Source organism: Choloepus didactylus, chromosome 16, assembly GCF_015220235.1.
Source record: "Choloepus didactylus isolate mChoDid1 chromosome 16, mChoDid1.pri, whole genome shotgun sequence".
Taxonomy (NCBI): Eukaryota; Metazoa; Chordata; class Mammalia; order Pilosa; family Megalonychidae; genus Choloepus; species Choloepus didactylus.
In genome coordinates this window covers 37,097,079-37,103,348 of record NC_051322.1, presented here as the reverse complement: position 1 = coordinate 37,103,348, position 6,270 = coordinate 37,097,079, and the positions used below count along the sequence as shown (strand labels likewise).

Genomic DNA, 6,270 nt, shown 5'->3' with positions numbered 1-6,270 from the left:
TAACTCACGTAGAATATTTTTTTTAGAATGAAGATTAAATGAGTTAATATATCTAAAGCACTTAGAGTATTTCTTGTAAGCACTGTGTAAGTGGCACTTATGTAAGCACGATGTAAGTTTTTATTACTATTAAAAGAGGGCCATTTGGACTAATATAATTGGAAAGCCCGGAGTTGGGGTGAGTTGTAGGGATGGCAGACCACACTCAATGATGTGATCAGGGACCCAGTTTCTTCCCACTGCTCCTCCACTCCACTAGCCATAGGATTGGGGTTTCAGTTATTGCTGGATGCCCTTTGGATTTCAGGGATTACTTTAATTGGCTTAAACAAGTCTGCATACTCCTCTGGACCTTCTTGGTTTTGCTGTCTCATTTGTTGGCTTTTCTTTTTTTGTCACAACAATTTATCTTTTTAACACGTAGTCTCTAATTTATAAGTTTATCTTTTAACTGAGGGAACCTGGTAATTTTAGTGCTGCAGCCACAGCAGATTGACCAGGGTGCCCAGTGATGTGACCTGACTGTTGAACTCCAATGACCCAGGTGGATGGTGCTATTCCACAATTCCCACAGAGTCAGCTTTAAAAAATAAAAAAAATTCAAGAACATGTGGATGGTAGTTGTTTTACTTTCGATTAAACAAAAACATTGATTCCCACCAACCAGTAAACTTACATAACAATGATTCATTCAGTCATTTTATTTGCAACCATTTGATAATGTTTAGTGGCACTGGAGTTTCTGATAGTACAAAATTCCTGATTTTGCCCACCACATATTTACAGTGGGAATAGACGTAGACACACGAGCATATTTCACATCAGCCACCATAATTATCGCTATCCCCACAGGAGTAAAAGTATTCAGCTGACTGGCTACACTACATGGAGGCAACATCAAATGATCCCTGGCCATGCTCTGAGCCCTTGGCTTCATTTTCCTATTCACAGTAGGCGGACTAACAGGAATCGTACTGGCAAACTCATCACTAGATATCGTCCTCCACGACACATATTACGTAGTAGCCCACTTCCACTACGTATTATACATAGGGGCCATATTTGCAATTATAGGAGGATTCGTACACTGATTCCCACTATTCTCAGGCTACACACTTGACACAACTTGAGCCAAAATTCACTTTGTAATCATGTTTGTAGGTGTAAACATAACATTCTTCCCTCAACATTTTCTAGGCCTCTCAGGAATGCCACGACGCTACTCTGACTACCCCGACGCATACACAATGTGAAATACAATCTCATCAATGGGCTCCTTCATTTCGCTAACCGCAGTGATACTAATAGTCTTTATAATCTGAGAGGCCTTTGCCTCTAAACGTGAAGTGTCACTGGTAGAACTTACTACCACCAACACTGAATGACTTCACGGCTGCCCACCACCGTATCACACATTTGAAGAGCCCGCATTCATCAAAGTCTAGCCCAAGTTGATTTGGAGCTATGTACACCAGAAAAACATGGTCTTAAACTTAATCCGTTCCTGTGGGTGTGAAGTCTTATAAATCATACTTTTTGATGAGGTTACTTGAGTTAAGGTATGGCCCAGCTGAATCAGGATGGGTCTTAATCCTATTACTGAAGACCTTATAAGGAAGTTCACAGAGAGAGAAGGCCAGAGGGCGCAGCTGGAAGCCGAATGTCAACGGAACCCAGAAGAGAAGGGAAACCCCAGGAAAGGATGCCATGTGCCAGAAAAGCCAAAGACCAAGGATTTCCAGCAGCCAGCCAGCCCCAGAACACCACAGTCTTCTGGGAGAGAGCATCACCTTGATGATGCCTTGATTTTGGACTTTTTCTTAGCCTTAAAACCATGAGCCAATAAATTCCCATTGTTTAAGCCAAAAAAAAAAAAAAAAAAAAAAGTCTAGCCCAAGAAAGGAAGGAATCGAACCCCCCAAAATCGGTTTCAAGCCAACTTCATACACAGTATGACTTTCTTTATAAGCGAGGCATTAATGAAACAATTATATAACTTTGTCGAAGTTAAATTATAGGCTAGAACCCTTTACACCTCTATGGCTTACCCCCTACAACTAGGATGCCAAGACGCCACATCACCAATTATGGAAGAGTTACTTCACTTCCATGACCATACGCTGATGATCATATTTTTAATTAGCACCTCGGTGCTATATATCATCTCACTAATATTATCAACCAAGCTCACCCACACCAGCACCATAGATGCCCAAGAAGTACAGACTGTATGAACAATTCTCCCAGCTATTATCCTGATCTTAATTGCCCTACCCTCACTATGAATCCTGTATATAATGGACGAAATCAATAACCCACTACTCACCGTAAAAGCTATAGGCCATCAATCATACTGAAGCTATGAATATACAGATTATGAAGACCTTAACTTCGACTCATACATGATCCCCACTTCTGACCTAAAGCCCGGAGAACTTCGACTGTTAGAAGTAGACAACCGAGTTGTTCTGCCTATGGAAATATCAATCCGAATATTAATTTTGTCAGAAGACGTACTCCATTCATGAACTGTCCCCTCACTGGGACTCAAAACCGACGCCATCCCAGGACGACTGAATCAAGCCACCCTTACATCTTCACGTCCCGGCCTCTACTATGGCCAATGCTCAGAAATTTGTGGATAACCACAGCTTTATACCAATTGTGCTTGAACTTGTCCCACTTAAGCATTTCAAAGACTGATCTACATCCATACTCTAAATCATTAGAGAAGCAACTCTAGCATTAACCTTTTAAGTTAAAGACTGGGAACCTGAACTCCCCCTCAATGAAATGCCTCAACTAGACACATCAACATGATCCATCACCATCCTCTCAATATTCATCTCACTATTTACCCTAATACAACTCAAACTTACCAAACACAACTTCCCTGCCTCCACAACACCCAAAACACTCAATACAGCAAAAACACTTAACCCCTTGAGAAGCAAAATGAACGAAAATCTATTTGCCTCTTTCATCACTCCCACAGTAATAGGAATTCCTATTGTAATCCTCATCGTAATACTCCCTACCCTCCTATTCCCCTCACCCAGTTGTTTGATCGCAAACTGACTCATCTCTATCCAACAATGAGCGATCAACCTAATTTTAAAACAAATAATAATTATTCAGAGCCCCAAAGGACGGACCTGGTCCCTAATACTAATTTCACTTATTATATTTATTGGGTCAACAAATCTCCTAGGACTACTCCCCCACTCGTTTACCCCTACCACTCAACTTTCTATGAACCTGGGGATAGCCGTCCCACTATGAGCCGGAGCAGTGATTATAGGCTTCCGCCACAAAACCAAAACATCGTTAGCCCACTTCCTACCACAAGGCACCCCAATCCCCCTTATTCCTATGCTAGTGGTCATCGAAACAATTAGCCTATTTATTCAGCCTATGGCCCTGGCTGTGCAGCTTACAGCAAACATTACCACAGGATGCCTTCTCATACACCTGATTGGAAGTGCTACACTAGCACTAATATCTATCAGCCCTACAACAGCCCTCATCACCTTCATGGTTCTAATCTTACTGACAGTCCTCGAATTCGCAGTAGCGCTTATCCAGGCCTACGTATTCACACTCCTAGTTAGTCTCTACCTACACGACAATACCTAATGACCCACCAAACACATGCTTACCACATGGTTAACCCTAGTCCATGGCCCCTAACAGGGGCCCTGTCCGCCTTACTGATAACCTCGGGCCTGGTAATGTGATTCCACTTCAACTCTACAGCCCTACTGATCACCGGCCTAACCACCAACTTCCTGACAATATATCAATGATGATGAGACGTAGTACGAGAGAGAACATTCCAAGGACACCACACAACAACCATACAAAAAGGACTATGATACGGAATAATTCTATTTATCTTATCAGAAGTCTTCTTTTTTCTAGGATTTTTCTGAGCCTTTTACCACTCCAGCCTGGCACCAACACCAGAACTCAGTGATGCTGACCCCCTACAGGAATTAACCCGCTTAACCCACTCGAAGTACCCCTTCTAAACATTTCCATCCTTCTAGCCTCCGGAGTATCAATCACATGAGCTCACCACAGCCTAATAGAAGGAAATCGCAAGCACATGCTCCAAGCCCTATTCATCACAATTGCTCTAGGGGTATACTTCACCCTCCTGCAAGCCTCGGAATACTTCGAAGCACCATTCACTATCTCTGATGGAGTGTATGGCTCACCCTTCTTTGTAGCCACAGGATTCCATGGACTACATGTGATTATCGGCTCCTGGTTTCTAATTGTCTGCTTCCTATGCCAATTAAAATTTCACTTTACCTCTAACCATCACTTAGGGTTCGAGGCAGCAGCTTGATACTGACACTTCGTAGATGTAGTCTGACTGTTCCTCTATGTCTCGATTTATTGATGAGGCTCATGTCCTTTTAGTATAACAAGTACAACTGACTCCCAATCAATCAGCTCCGATAACAAACCCGGAAAAGAACAATTAATCTAATCCTCACCCTACTCATTAATTCCGCACTAGCCTCACTACTCCTAACCATCACATTCTGACTGCCCCAATTAAATGCCTACTCCGAAAAATCAAGTCCATACGAATGTGGATTCGACCCCATAGGATCAGCCCGACTCCCTTTCTCTATAAAATTTTTCCTGATGGCCATCACATTCCTTCTGTTCGACCTAGAAATTGCTTTACTCCTGCCACTCCCATGAGCTTCACAAATCAACCTTAGCCCCACACTGATTATAGCCCTCATTCTCATTTCACTCCTAGCACTGGGACTGGCTTACGAATGATCCCCAAAAGGCTTAGAATGAACTGAATATGATAATTAGTTTAACTCAAAACAAATGATTTCGACTTATTAGACTATGATTAGGTTCATAATTATCATATGCCATCCATCTACATCAATATTTTCCTAGCATTCACCATGGCCCTCCTAGGACTGCTACTGTACCGATCACACATAATATCCTCCCTTCTATGCTTAGAAGGCTTAATATTATCCCTATTTGTCCTAAGCACCCTAATAATCTTGAACACCCACCACACACTATCCGCTATAATATCCATCATCCTCATGGTATTCATGGTCTGCAAAGCCGCACTAGGTCTAGCTCTCCTGGTAATAGTTTCAAATACCTACGGGCTAGACTACATCCAAAACCTCAATCTTCTACAATGCTAAAACTTATCATCCCCACAATCATATTAATTCCTCTCACCTGACTATCAAAAAACAACATAATCTGAATCAACTCCACTGCCCACAGCCTCTTCATCAGCTTAATTAGCCTATCAATATTCTACCAAACTACCAGCACTAGCCTAAACTTCTTGCTACTATTCTTTACAGACCCCCTCTCCACACCCATACTAATTCTAACAACCTGACTATTACCCCTAATAATTATAGCCAGCCAGTCCCACCTACGCAAGGACACAATCACCCAGAAGAAAGTATATATCTCAATCCTCATTTCCCTCAAATATTCCTAATCATAACATTCACCACCACTGAACTAATCATATTTTACATCCTATTCGAAGCAACTCTAATCCCAACCCTCATTATTATTACCCGATGAGGCAATCAGATGGAACGACTAAACGCAGGGCTATACTTCCTGTTCTACACACTAATTGGGTCCCTACCCCTGCTAGTAGCACTAACCTACATCCAAAATTCTCTAGGATCCCTCAACTTTCTCATCGCCCAATATTGATCACAACCACGACCAGCAACCTGATCATCTAAACTCCTGTGACTAGCGTGTATAATAGCCTTTATAGTAAAAATACCACTATACGGACTCTACCTATGACTCCCAAAAGCCCACATCGAAGCCCCCATTGCAGGCTCAATAGTTCTATCAGCTATCCTACTAAAACTAGGAGGCTACGGAATACTACGCATCACAACTATTCTTGACCCACTGACCGAGTCAATAGCCTACCCATTCATAATGTTATCTCTGTGAGGGATAATCATAACCAGCTCAATCTGTCTTCACCAAACTGACTTAAAATCCCTAATCGCTTACTCATCAGTAAGCCACATAGCCCTAGTAATCGTAGCCATCCTTATCCAAACACCATGGAGTTTTATAGGAGCCTCAGCCCTGATAATCGCACACGGCCTCACCTCCTCCCTACTATTCTGTCTAGCCAATACCAACTATGAGCGCATCCATAGCCGTACTATAATCCTAGCCTGCGGACTTCAGACCCTTCTACCCCTAATAGCACTGTGATGACTC

At 42.3% G+C, this 6,270-nt stretch overlaps 2 pseudogenes; both read left to right on the top strand.

Annotated features, from left to right (window-relative positions):
• The first annotated feature begins 2,039 nt into the window (after window positions 1-2,039).
• On the top strand, window positions 2,040-2,703 carry LOC119511638 (annotated as a pseudogene).
• Window positions 2,704-2,955: 252 nt separating this feature from the next.
• LOC119511497 lies at window positions 2,956-3,636 on the top strand (annotated as a pseudogene).
• Window positions 3,637-6,270: the final 2,634 nt, after the last annotated feature.